The sequence below is a fragment of the Halichoerus grypus genome, chromosome 12 (genome assembly GCF_964656455.1).
Source record: "Halichoerus grypus chromosome 12, mHalGry1.hap1.1, whole genome shotgun sequence".
Taxonomy (NCBI): domain Eukaryota; kingdom Metazoa; phylum Chordata; class Mammalia; order Carnivora; family Phocidae; genus Halichoerus; species Halichoerus grypus.
Window position 1 is genome coordinate 93,709,326 of NC_135723.1, and position 14,220 is coordinate 93,723,545.

A 14,220-nucleotide genomic window follows, 5' to 3' on the forward strand; every position below is an offset into this window, starting at 1 on the left:
CCTCCGTGGTAGCAGGGGGCCTCTTCCTTTCTGGCTCTTCCAGTGGTCATTTTGCCCCTCTTTATTTTAAATCTTAATAGGGTTTCTGGTAACTTCTACTTATTGGACTTAGGTTCTTTCTGCTAAAGTAACAAATTAAAGTCAGTCTTCAGATATTTGAAGACTGTTCTATAGCACTTCTTAATTATCTGCTTTACAGACTAAGTGCAACTCACTAAACATTGAGTGCCTGCTTGCATGCTAGGCATTGTGCTAGCATCCAGGACACACAGATAAGAACATGGATGGTCCCTGTCCTTAAGGGCCACCCAGGCAGTGGTGGAGAAAGAGTGGCGGGTGCCATAACAGAGGGGCTATGGGTGCCCAGAGAAAGAGGACCTTTCTGTGCCAGGGACTCCAGAGCAGCCTCAAGGGGGGCTAGAGATTGAGGCTGAAGGAAGAATCAGGTCAACTCGCCCTTAACTGTTGCCCTCAAAAGGCTTTTATGCCATCGATCAACTGAACCTTTACTGAGGCCACTTTCTAGAAGCAGTATGCCAAGTCTTTATTCGTTCTCATTTAGGACTTCACATGTCACTAATACATTTCTGTTTTTCTATTTCTCTGTGTAACTAAGCTCTGTCGTGAATGAAGCAAAAAAGAATCCTTTTTATCTAAAAAAAAAAAAAATGCTTAAGCAGCTTTATGTGAAGGTAAAATGTAAATTAGTATGATATTTGACCCTCCTAATTTTGGCCCTGGGTAGGAAGGAATGCCAATAGCTGTGTCCTTCGCACTCCTCCCCCTAACAAAACCTAGGAATTTCTTAAAGATCCCACCATACTTCCAGGCTACAATTTATTTAATGAAAGTACCCCCTCTGGCTCAGCTCTTACATTTTCAGACAAGTTCCATTGCCATCACATTTCCCAGAAGCCTCTGGGTCCAGCTTTTTACGGTGCCTGAGTTAGTATGGCCAAGGGGCAGTTGGACAGTTATCTCCTGATCTCAGCATTCCCATCAGGGCCCATAAAGTAGGAAAGCTGTCTCTTCAGGAGGACATGCCACCTTTCAAGACTCTATTTCCCAAGGAAGAAGAGGGGACTGACTTCTCTGCTGAGGCTGGCCAAGAGGCTGAGCTCATGGGGCCTAGCACCATCTGGGTCCCCTGCCCCTGCTTCCTTCTCCACATGGGCAGCATTCCCAGGTTGAGGCCCCAGGGTCAGGCTGGCATCAGGAGGCCTATTTGTCTCTCTTTTCTGGGCCTACCAGTGTGAGTCAACACTTCAGGGTGAGTGTGTCTGCTTTGCAAACTGGAATGTTCCCTTACGCGAATCATCCTAAAATGTCAGCCTGGGGGAAGGTAGGGGTGCCCTTGAATGTGGCCAGGGGTCAAGCCACAGTTGCTATGCTATAGCCTTATCAGTAATAAAGCTGACGTGTTTTTGCCCCGTTGGCCTCCTTTCTATGACTCTTTTCTCACTACAGTATGAGTTCGGAAAGCCAAGATGAGTAATTATCATCCCCCAAATCTCCAGGAGAAAAAAGGGGTGGAAAGAGGTGCCCAGGTTGAGACCCATGGATGAGCCAGGAGGAGCTGATGGGAGGGGAGGACCCTTTCCATGGGCTGGGTCCACACTGAGCTGCTGGGGGTCCTCTTCTGACCACCAGCTTACTCTGTCCACTTAGCTTCTGGCCAGCTGGGAAGCTACAGTCTTACTGAAAGAAAGTTAAAGCTGTGATCCTGATTCATTTCCTTTCTCGACCTCCCACCCTACACCGGCTAGGAAACTCCTGTTCCTCCGCAGGAGCTCACCCCCCGCCGTGGCACAAATAAGGAATGAAGCTGTGTACAGGTTATGAAAGGTCTTCCAAGTTCTCTGAAGAATTCAGCAGTGAGAGTTTTATTACCTGAGCCATGACTCTGAGTGGTTCCCAGAACCTCCTCGGGGCCGCCTTTGGTCATGACAGAGGCTCTTCTCCCAACCTAGTTGATAGGTCTTACTGAAGCACCACTGTGTACGGGGGAAGAAGAGGACTTCTCTGCTTATAATGCTTACAGTCCAGCCCCAGAGACAATCCACATGCATGAACAATGAGAGCCAACATAACAAGCGGCCAAGGCGTGGATTTGAATCCTGGCTCCCATACTTGCTAGCTGTGTGACCTTGGGCAATCTCCTTAACCTCTCTGTGCCTCATGTTCCTTATCCACACCTCATAAGGTTGCTTGGAGGATTAAAAGAGCTAACATGTGTAAAGCACTTGCAACAATGCCTGCCACGTTGTAAATATTACATATCAGTATTTGATCCATATAAAACTATATATGTATTCAGTGACCCAGCGGTGAGGTGACATCAGCTCAGAGAAAGGCCAGCCCAAGCTAACAAATGTGCCAGGCATATGGAGACATAAACCAAACCAGGTGGCAAACTCGCCTGATCTTCTGGCTACCACACCAAGCCTCTTCCTGTCCTAATTAACATGGCATTGGCTCGGATCAGAAAGGGTAGAAGCCTGAGAGATTTCTTTCAGGAGCCAATTTCTTCCAGACATTTAAACAGCTGGGCCCCCATCCTTCCACATTTAAAGTCAAGGCAATTTAGAGCAGAGCCTCATATGCGCACTGGTGTCGAGTAATGACATCTCATGGTCTCATCCAGCAGCCCTTCTGTGCATGTCAGGAGGTGAGAAGCAGTGTCTTCTCTCCAGGTGGCTCGTGTTTGACAGAATAACTGGCAGCCCATCCTAGAGCAGTTCAGAGAGAATGGAACCATCTTACCCCCATACCAAGAGTCAGGGCATCACTTAACTGGAAGGATCACAGAGATCTAGCCCTTCCCTCTGTGTATTGCATGGTTGAGGGATCACTGCCAGAGAGATGAGGTGATCTGCCCACTTCGTGGGCCAGGGATGGGACCAGAACTCAGATTTTCTGATTCTTGGTGGAGTTCTCTTTCCACTATGCACATCCCCACTGGCTGTAGTTCTCCTACCAGGAAGCGGGTGTAGACTGCCTTAGTGTACCTCTGGGCCAGGAGAGCCTTAGACCACCAAGACAGGAATTCCTACATAATGATAGGTCTACTTGTGCTGGGCTTCCTGCTGGCCCTGGGGGGTGATGTGGCTTGTGTACCACTTAGGAACATCAATGACCGGAGCAACCAAGAAGCCGTAGCATCAGAGATGGTCTGTAGGAGGTTTTGAATTACTTCCAGCCTTGTCCCAAGCAAGAAACCCAGGACAAGATTGCCCCCCACCCTAGAGATACTCCACGTTTGCTCTGCCGACCATTGTCATCCACCAGAAAGGGTTGGCCTACAAAGAGAAAGAGAGAACAGAGAAGCAGCGGCAGGAAGATGGCATGCACTGAGTGGCTTTACTCTTGGAAGCTCACTGTTCACAGCTTGAGAATGTTCCTTTCTGCACAGCTGTAGATGCCACTCTCAGTTTAGTTAAGAAGCCAGTTGGATCCCACCAACTCTCAGCTCTGAACCAAGACCCAGATGGATAGGAAGCTCCAAAGATTCACATTGAGAAAGATGTGATGCTGTACTCTTGGTTCATTGTCTTTCTAGAACTCTTCACGCAGACATAGATGCCTATCATATGGAAAACTCATAGCTCACCACAGACCACCCACCTCTGATTTTCCCAACTTCTTGCTCCATGAAGCATGAAATATCCCAGGGCAGGTGGGCAAAAGTGGAGTGGGCCAGTGGTGACTTTTTCTGGGGGATTTTTCTTAATGGGGGCAGTGGGAGCAAGTATAATGGATAGTTCTCAGATGTTTCTGCAATCAGATAGTCCAGGTTTTATGGCAAAATCAGGTATTTGGTCTGTCGCGTATGCTTTGGGACCTTTAGTAAGTTATTTAACTGGAGATTACATGTGGATTATATAATGTATGTTCTGTGCTGCACGTATTTGCACACATTTGTGATCCCAGCCTCGAGGTACAGAAGTTACACCACCTGAGACTTGCTTCGAGTCAGCTGCCTATGTCTGAATGAATCTTTAGGATCCCAGAATGGCTTCCCTGTGAGAAAGAATGGTGGTAGTGTTTTACGAAAAAAAAAAAAAAGGAAACTGTACTGTGTAGACTAAAAATGATAAAAAGATAACTCTCACAGTCCACTATATACTAGGTGTTTAATAAATGAGTGTGGGAGAATTCTAGATGCCGCCCCTATATGCCAGAGGAACCAGGTCAGAAGCTTTGTGGCAGCTTGAAAAGGTCCCCAACTCCTGTTACATATGGATTCCCAACACTGCTATTGGGGCTGCTTCCTTTTACCCATCCTGGTTGAACCATAGGCTTACAAGCTTCTCCACCCATGTCATCATGTAACCCTTGCTGGATGCTGTAACCTCTCTGAGCCCGAAGATAAGTTCCGTTACTGAGGAGGATCTGTCTCAGAAATGTATTCTGAGATCTTCCAAATTCTGTGGTTCTGGTTCCACAAAGTCCACAGAATCAAGAGTCCTGAGTGAGTCCTTCCTCTGGAAGCAATTGCTTCCCGGTGTGGCATTTACCCTGGGACGGGGCCGGGGCCTGGGGGGCACGTGGAAGGGGGTGATGGAGAGGAAAACAGCAACTTCATTTTTTTCTTGTCCTCCAGAACAATTTTTCCTCACCCTCCCTTAAAGCCTTCCATTTCTAATATTATACCTTATGTATAGAAAGCAATTTCAACTTCTGTAAGCCTTTTCCAATTTATTATCGCTTTTCAAAATAATCCTGCAGAGAGGGTATTATTGCAATGCAGAGTTTCTGTGAATATAAAAATGCTTCCTGAAACCCAAGGTGCCCAGTGAAACTGGGTAGGTGCGCACATGCGATCAGAATGGTTTAGGAGGGAGGACGGAAACGGAAAAGAATGGGAGGACCAGGCATGGCGTCAACTTCATTCCCCTCTAGGTTTCAAAGCCCGTATTTTCACTTGAAAGCCCGATAGCCTGGAAGTCCATTTCTTCTAGTGACATGGAGTTCATGCTCAGCGCTGCGTGTGATGCTGAAGGAGACATCACTTCCACGCCAGTTCTGGAGAAAGTGAGGTCTAGCTGAACACAAACTAAAACAGAGAACAAGAAGGCGTCCCTATAATTGTCAGGTCACCTGTTCCAGACCAAAAAAGCTTTGTGGATTCAGAAAACATATGAATAACCTTGAGCTGGGAATTCTCGGGGAAGGCTTCTTGAGAGATGGGACTTGGCTTAGACCATCAAGGCTAGCTGGACTCTGCGTAGACCAGGTGGAGGATGGAAATGTCCGACTCCAGTCAAGGACATCGGACAGAGGTTCCTTGACCTTAGTAAATTCCCATCACAAAAAGCACTTGAACACCACCAAGGCCCCCTTCTATTTGCTTAACCCTTGAGATGTTTGCACAGGTTTCCGAAGGCTCCGTCTTTGGTGGAGAGGCCCCGGAGCCATAGATGTTGTGATCAAATCTAAATCGATACCTAAAAGAATAAATGGATTGATGGGTATTGAGTGGCAGTAAGCATAGATACATTGGTGAGGAAGACTAGGTGGGGAAAAACCCCAGAAGATGCCCCGCAGCTATTGTTTTCTATGGCTAGGTTTAGATAGGTGTTGTAGATATAGGGAGGCCATGAAGTCTGGAAATAAAGATGGTCTTATTTTTTCGTGGATTATAATGTTATGGTAATAAGCCATGTATTATGTATTCACCTGTTGCATTAGATTGCTAGGGCTGCCAAAACAAAAAAACCATAGACTGGGTGGCTCAACCAAGAGAAATTTATTTTCCCACAGTTCCAGAGGCTGGAAGTGCAAGATCAAGGCATCAGCGGGGTTGTCTCCTCTGAGGCCTCTTTCTTGGCTGGCAGACGGGCTACCCTTTTGCTGCCACCTCTTCCCTTGGCCTTCCCTCTGTGCATGCAGCTGTCTGGTGTCTCTTTGTATGTCCTCATCTCCTCTTGTAAGGACACCAGTCAGTTTGGATTAGGGACCCCCCCCCCAAAAGCCTCGTTTTAACTTTATTAGCTCTGTGACAGCCCTGTCTTCTCTACGGTCACATTCTGAGGCACAGGGGTTAGGGCTGCACCATAGGAATTTCTCGAGGACACAATTCCGTCCCTGACATCAGTGCTTCCGGATTTGGTGGCCACCCTACGGGGTACGTGAAAACAAAGGCATAAGGCTCCAGGTTCTAGGTTGGGAATCTGGAAGCATTGTCTTGAGAACTGATGCCAAGCTGTATGCATGGGCCAGTCCCTTTCAGTGCTGGAGCTGGGGATGTTGCATTAGGGGGGTATCAGCATGCCTAGACATAGCAGTCTGGTAGCACGGAGACGCACCCTGCTTGCCTGGCGGCAGGGGGGTTTGGGGGGGGCGGCGCTCCTGCAGTGTCTCTGCCTAGAGCGTTTGCAGAGTTTGCAGAATGACGGATGATTTTGTCCAAACTCAGGGCGCCATGCCTTGCAGGGTGTTCTTGGAGCCTGTCACTGCTCTATGCCTCATCCCAACGAACCCCTAAGGCACCTTGGTTGTGAAACCCCACGTGGGCTGCCTGTTGGCTGTTGGATGCAATGGTGTATAATTCAACAGTAATTTATATTCCATGCAGGTCTGAGCAAAGCTATAAAGTGCTCTTGAGAGCTAAATGCTGCCGAGGCATTTAATCTCCGCAAAGGAAGGGCTTAGTATACATCAGCTTCCCAGGATGCAGACGCGGCTGTTGGAGGAGGAGCGACCCTTTTTCTGTTTGCCGATTTGCTTCTTTATGGTGTTAAAGACCAGAGGGGGGCTCGCAGGGGAGTGTGTGAGGGAGGACTGGGGCTGCTGCTTAGACGTCCCTGACCCCTGACGCGCACGCCCACACGGGCACGTCTGCAGCCACCGATCTGCAGCACGCTGGTGGGCTCCGGGCAGAACAGAGGCCCTTTGGCCACGAAGCAACAAGGGAATGGACGAGCGAGGGCTAGGGATGCACAGACGTCATTCCTCCTTCCCAGGAGCAGAAAGTGTCACGCAGATGGATTTCCTGCCCTAGAAAGCTGCAGGAATGATACTCCAGTGAAGTTTTGGGCGCCACTTGGTCACATAAGGAATGGATATTTGGGAAATTGCCTGTGCACACAATATGTAACTGCCCTGCATTCCTGTGAGAACCTTCTCGAAGGTCTCGGTTTCCTGGCTGATGGCTTCTTGAATTAGGAAAAGCATTCCTGCTGCCTAACCTGAGACCTCAGTGTTGCTGCTGTTTGTACACAGGGTCCATTGCTGGGGCGTTAGTCACATGGCTTCTCGGACAATCCCTGAAGAGGGTGGCGACACATACCCCCCCCCCCATCCTGTGTGTGCTCATATAGCAGCAGCCCCACGGGAGGCCCTGCCCACACCTCACACACCTGCAATCGTGCTCAGGAGTGGGCTGAGCAGGGGTTAACACCAGGACTCTGAATATTGGCTCTAAGATTATTGAGCTTTAAGGTGGTCCTGGGGTGGGACCATTATTGGGCTGCTGATTAAGTGTTTCTTGGTGACATCTCAGAGTGGTAGAGGAGTTAGCTGCCCCAAAACCGTGTAACCCCAGCGTGGCATGTCTCAACATAAGCAACACATTCCAGGCGTCCGCGTGTCCCTCCTCGCTGGGTGAGGGCAGGATGGTTGATTTAATTTATGAGCAAGGATTTATCGGTCCCTGTGGCAGTACCACTGAAGGGCGCCGGAGTGAAGGAACCTGCAAGGGTGACTGATCTGTCCCACATAGCCCAGGACTTTCCAGTTTTAGGATGAAAATCCCACATTCCAGGGCCACACCCCCACCCCCACCACCAACCCCCAGGCAAACGAGGATGGATGATCACCCTACTAGGGAGGCAAGATTTTGAAAGAATAAAGAAGTCAGGAGCTTAAGGGAATTGGGGTTTGTGGGGAAAGTGCTGGAAACCTGTGTGTAGCCAAGGATATACCTTGACCATTCTGTGTCGCTGGGGGTTGGGGACACATAATTACAGAGCACAGGATATCACATAATACCACACGGTCCTGTGACTCCATCATGTAGCGGTGGCATCTCCAGTCAGAGAAGAGGGTGAAGTTGCCCGAAGGAGTGTGTTACGTGGGACGAGAGCTTGGGAGCCTCAAGTCTGCCAAGACGAAAGGAGGATGAGAAGCCCCTGCAGGAGACGGGGCGGGACAGAGAGATGGCATGAAGCCGGGATCAAGGGGCAGCTGGGAAACTGAGGGAGGAGATACCAAGCAGGGGAAGTCATCTAACAGCTGAGAAACTGAAACTCGGGGGTGGGGGTCTGGGGGGGGACTGGAATCTAATATCTGGCAACCCGGGAAGTGCTAATTAGAGATGGCAGCGATGTGGAGGAGGTGGATGGGGAAAGCTGTGTTTGGTGTTGGAACGGGAGCTGGGAGCTGGCAGGCCGGCGTGCAAACCGGTTCCTCTCCCACCCCCACTCGAGCCTCAGCTGTGCCTGGAGCGGAGGGGGCCCGCGACGGGGCGGGCAGCAGCCCGGGAGCCCCGCAGGCCCTGTCCTCCTCAGCCGCAGCCCATAGGACACAGACCGGTGGGACCAGGCCAGGGCTGTGGGTTTGCAAGGTCGCGAGTCCTGAAGAGCTTCAGGTGGGAGCGTCATCAGAGGAAGCAGGTGGCGTGTTTGAAGAACCAGAAGGAAGCATTATGTTTGCCTAGTTCCTTCCGCCTGTTGGCCATCCTTCCCACTCCCAGGTGGGGTTCGCAAGCAGGGACACTAGAGGGGTCTGGAGGCCGCTGTTCTCTTGGAGCCGGAGGATCTCCCAGCACAGCCTGTCGTCTGCGTCTCTTCTGGCTGGATTTCCTGAGCTCCGAGTCCATGCAAGTGAGGGTCCTGGCACAGAGAGGGGCAATTAGATTTCACTTCTCCTTCCAACCGGCTGGCTGCTTGGGGCTGCCTGGAGGGGCAGGGCTGAGTCGGAGTCTGAGGCCCCTTCCAGGACCAGCGGCAGTGAGGGCTGAGACTGATTAGCTTTTTCTGCCAAAGGCATAGACTTGCAACTATGGGAACAGTCCATCAGACTTTGCTCTCCAACGCTTAGTCCCTGTAATGGCCTCCGTGAGGCCCCCTTGCGAATGGACAAGCCCGGTGCTCTTCAGAAATGTTGAAATCACTGGACTCCTTTCTTCAAATGAAATTTCACACGGACACAGATCAAAGCAGGGCTATTCTGGCCAAAGAGAGGAGAGAGGGCTGGAGCCTCTTCTCCGTCTCCCAGGGACAGCTCCTGAGACAACAGCTGGAAAACCACTGGGGGAGGCACTATTTTAGGAGGAGGCCAGAGAGGATCTCTCTGGGAGGATGACATTTGAGGAGTCAAGGTGAGAAATGAGGCCAGATAGGGAGGCAGGGTCCACTCGGGTAAGGAGTGTGGGTTTCGTTCTGAGTGTGATAGGAAGCTTATTGGAGGGTTGTAAGCAGGGGAGAGAATTCTGATCTGATTAAATTTTAAAAATATCACTGGCTACTCTACGGGGGCAAGAACAGAAGGTAGGCTAGCAGGGGCTTGTTACAGCAGCTCACGTAGTAAAGGATAGACGCTGGACTAGGCTAGAGCGGTGAGCCTTTTGGAACCAAGAGGCGCAGGGACGGTGGTACGTGGGCATGCCTTCTCATCTCTTCCTAGAGACCTAGGACGGGGCGCTGAGGGTGAAGGAGGGACGCTCTCCAGACCAGGGAGGACCCCCTTCTGTGTACTACCTGGGGGCAATCCTGTTCATCCTTTCAGAACCCTGCATCACACCTGCTGCTTCTCACAGCCAGGTCCGGAGCACAGAGCAGAGCCTGGCTCTGGAAGGAAGAGCTTGGGGCGGAGTTCTTCTCACGTAACTGCTATACTCTGACTATAGTTAGCCTTGGAGTCTGATTGGAATTAGGCCCAAACCCCAAGCCATGGGGGGAATTATTAAGAGGATGTGACTATGCATTATTCCTTGGATCCTCACTTAAGTCTCAGTAAGTGCTCATGGAGAATAATATGACAGACCCTGAAGACCTAGCCCCACAGGCTCCAGTCTGCTGCTGGGGAGGGGAGCGGAGGACCTCACACTGTTCTTGGGTGAATGAAGAGGAGGCCACCGTCCTTCAGCTGAGGCAGGGTTTCCACAGAGGCTTTCAGCATCTGTGGTAGTTCCGCCGGAGAACCCCAGAGAGCTGTGGAGGCAGCAAGGGGTGGGGGCGTTCTGCACCCCACACCCCCAGTTAGTCACCGGTTTACAGGTCTGAGAGTTGAGTTCCTCACCTGAGAAAACTGGGTCAGGCAGGCTCCTCGCCCACCTTTGTCCCCCATCACATTCTTCACTCTCCGGGGCTCTGGTCAAAGTCCGCCTTGAAGTGGGTTGTCAGAGGACACTGCTGACGAACAGGGCAGCACGTTATCCATTCAGTCCGTTTATCGAGGATCCACCATATGCCTGCATATATCCATGTCTTGTCTTTTTTAAGATTTATTTATTTGAGAGAGAGAGCGCACAAGCAGGGGGGAGGGGCAGAGAGAGGGAGAGGGAGAATCCTAAGCAGACTCCATGCTGAGCGTGGAGCCCAACACAGGGCTCGGTCCCAGAACCCTGAGATCATGACCTGAGCCGAAATCAAGAGCCGGTCGCTTGGAACCGACTGAGCCACCCAGGCGCCCCTGTGTATTTTCATTTCTATTTCTTGATACACATTTTCAAGTTTGACTCTAGAAGCACAGAAGTACGTAAAACGATCAGTCCTCAGTCGTGACGGAAACAGCAGCGTCATGTGGAAGCTAACAGCACGTGCTCCAGCCCTGCCCCCTTAGTCACACAGAACTTCCCAACAAGTAGCTTAGATGACTGGCTCAGAGGGCCGGCTTTGGTGAGAGCCCTAGAAGTGTTTGCCCATCGAGGGGAATATTGACAAGAGCTAACAAACAGAAATTTTAAAAAGGTTCCAAAGTCACAAAACAACTGTCAGGAAGGTAAGGCAGGAAGATCCCCCAATTAACTCCATTAACATAACACAAGATGTATTCTGTCAATAAGCTGGGCCATTTCCAATTGGTAATTAGGTCCACATGGACCTCATCTCTTTACTCTCAATTTATCAAGCACATCTTTTCTGTCCTGTCCCCTCTACTCGCAGAACACACCGTTAAAGCAGTAGATAGAGAGCTTTTGCAGCTACGGGCAACTTGGGAAGATCAAAAGTTCTGGAGGTCACCCTTCTCCCCCAGAACAAATCACTGGATTTAATCAGGAGGATAGAGCACCTTTGGATGGGAAGAAATGTCTCCATTTTTTAAAGCATCCTATGTAGATAACGATTTATATAAAGTCCTTGGGTGACCTCCTCACACACACAGCTTCAATGTATAAGATGATGATTCAGTCCACATCTCTAGCTCAAAACTTTTTTTTTTTTAAGATTTTATTCATTTATTTTAGATAGAGAGAGAGCACAAGCAGGGGGACTGGTAGAGGGAGAGGGAGGGAGAATCTCAAGCAGACTCCGAGCTGCGTGCAGAGCCCGACACAGGGCTGGATCTCATGACCCTGAGATCATGACCTGAGCCGAAACCAAGAGTCAGATGCTTAACGAAGAGTTGGATGCTTAGCCACCCAGGCGCCTCTCTAGCTTAGAACTTTCTATCAGGCTCCAGATCCATGGTTCCGAGTGCCTTCCAAGGGCAGCTCCGATTTGACTTCAGCACGCATGCACGCACACACTCACACACTTCCTGTCCTACGTCTAAATTTTAGAAATGATATCTGCACACTCAGGTTCCCGAACCAGGCAGTGAAAGAAGCGTACTTGAGGCACAGCGGGCCGGCTCTGGTTTGTTGGAATGTGGATTATTTGCACTCGCAGCCTGTCACTTTCTCTCTGGCCACGCCCCACGGGCTGCCCCTTCCTTCTGCACCACCTCTGCTCCTTCCTTCACCTGGCTCTGTTACACAAAGGCCCTCTGCCCTAACCCAAGGCTCTCACCAGCTTGATCGACAGAAATCAGCCGAGGGACTTTTAAAAACCAAAAGATTCCCCCAACCTCTGCCCCGGGAGATGCTGACTCCGCAGGACCAAGGTAGGACCTAATCCGACGTGGACACCATAGAATTCCGTCTGAACCCCAGTGTACAGCAAGAGGGGCAGGGCTGCTTCGTAACTCCCCGAGCTTTGGGACCACTGTTCAGGCAGGTCATGATGGTGCCATGTGTTTGTGCATGCTTAAGTGCATGGCTTTCGGTCACCTCCATAAGGAATGTTCACTGAACAGTTATTCACTGCGCCCTGCTCCCTCCACGCCAGCCCCCACCTCCCTTCCTCCTGGCCCTTGCAGCAGGCTCCTTAGTGGTCTTTGGGAGTGCAGATCAGAGCTACCAGAGGATCTCAACACCTTCAGTCACTCCGCGGAAAGCTTGGACCTCTCAGCTCGAAGAGCAGTGTTCACTGGGTACCTGGGGCTTGCTCTGGCTCCCCCTCCAACGGCCATGTGTCAGAAGCACCCTTCACCACGTGCACATCTTTATAGTGACGTCTTTGTTCGCAGGTGTAATTCCTTTCTTAATCTAAAATGAAATCACTAGGTCAAAGGTGTGAATATTTTGAGGATCACTTTCCTGTAAGGAAACACCAGCTTACACTTCCTTCCCCTGGAGGCCATGGGTTGGTCCATTTTACTGTTCCCTCACTACTTTTGGAAATAATCATTAAAAAACAAAGCAAAACAAAAACCAAAACTCAGCTGATTTGATTATGTTCTGTTACTACAGTTTTATTTTTCAAGTCTTTTGTTATTGGCAAAATTGTTTTTGGCAAAAGTGTTTTTCACTTGTATTGCTCATTTGTAATTTTTTCCCTCTGTCCTCTGAACTTCGGACTATTAATTGTCATCTTTGTCTACTAAAACCTTTTCCCGACTTAGTGGTCCCAGAGTGTAGTCACTGGACCAGCACCAGCAGCATCACCCAAGACCTTGTTAAAAATCCACATTCTCAGGGCCTCTCCCCCACCGCAGGCCTAACAACCAGAAACTGGGGGGGTAGGGCCCAGCCCTCTGCTTTAACAAGCCGTCCAAGCCTCCAGACTACCCTACCCCAGACAGAGTGATAGAGAATTCATCTTGAGCCCAGGTACATAACAGGAGGGACCCACCTTACATGACTTAGCACAGAGGATAAGACTGCACGCTCTGGAACTAGCCTGCCCGAGTTCATAGCCTGGGTCTACCAGTTACTAGCTGTGTGATTTTAGACAGATGGCTTAACCTCTCTGGGCCTCAATTTCTTCAATCAGATAGGGATAGGGACAAAATAGGGCTAAGCATATAACCTACTACATGGATTTATTTAGAGAATGACAGTTTCAATACATGTTAAGCACTTAACACGGTTCCTCGCACACAATGCTTAATAAACGTTAGGTACCGCTCCCTCCACTGTGGACACTGAAGTTATCGCACACTCATGGGCCTGAGGCCCGGAAGAGACAAGGTCGGATCTTAAAGAAACTTGACCATCAGGGAGCAGGCGGTCTTATAATAAATATAATTATAATGCCCTGGATTCTTGTTCCCACCCCCTAAAATTCTTCCTTCCTCCAACCCAACCCAGCCTTCTCAGACTTCACAGGTCCTTCCTCCCCTATCAGGGCTGACAGAAGGACCGTGAGACACAGCCAATATTGAGAAAAGCTCTTGAACTCATTTTGGGGATACCACATACCTCTAATGGTTAAAAACGGGTTTATAATTCTCATTTTTATAACATTCTATGTCTTAAAGCAGCCTTCTCATTGAAGGTTCCTAGGAGTCATTTTTTTTTTTTTTTTTTTAAGAGGAGGTCCCCTCGTTCAGTAAGTTTGTGAAATACTCATACGGCTAGGTTAGACGCATGAGCTCATGCTACTGTGGGTGATAAATCTTCACGGGCGAGAAGTTGCATACAGAGTTTCCCGGAGATTTGGACTCTGCTACCACTTTGTAAAGGAGTATCTCCTAGGGTCAGTATTCCATGGAGAATGCTTTAGGGAATGTTGTCTTGCAGGAGAAGGAAAACCCAGTGTTGTATAAGAACATTTTATGTAGGAAAGAATAGAGATAGTTTTCTCTTTAAAAAAGTAGCAAACGGGCGCCTGGGTGGCTCAGTCGGTTAAGCGGCTGCCTTCGGCTCAGGTCATGATCCCAGGGTCCTGGGATCGAGCCCCGCATCGGGCTCCCTGCTCAGCAGAGAGCCTGCTTCTCCCTTTCCCTCTGCCT

At 49.7% G+C, this 14,220-nt stretch overlaps 1 protein-coding gene across 1 annotated transcript in view; it reads left to right on the plus strand.

Annotated features, from left to right (window-relative positions):
• The window catches only part of TMEM178B (transmembrane protein 178B), a 336,121-nt gene that overhangs the window by 311,680 nt on the left and 10,221 nt on the right, over positions 1-14,220 (plus strand). The gene's annotated exons all lie outside the window — the stretch shown is intronic.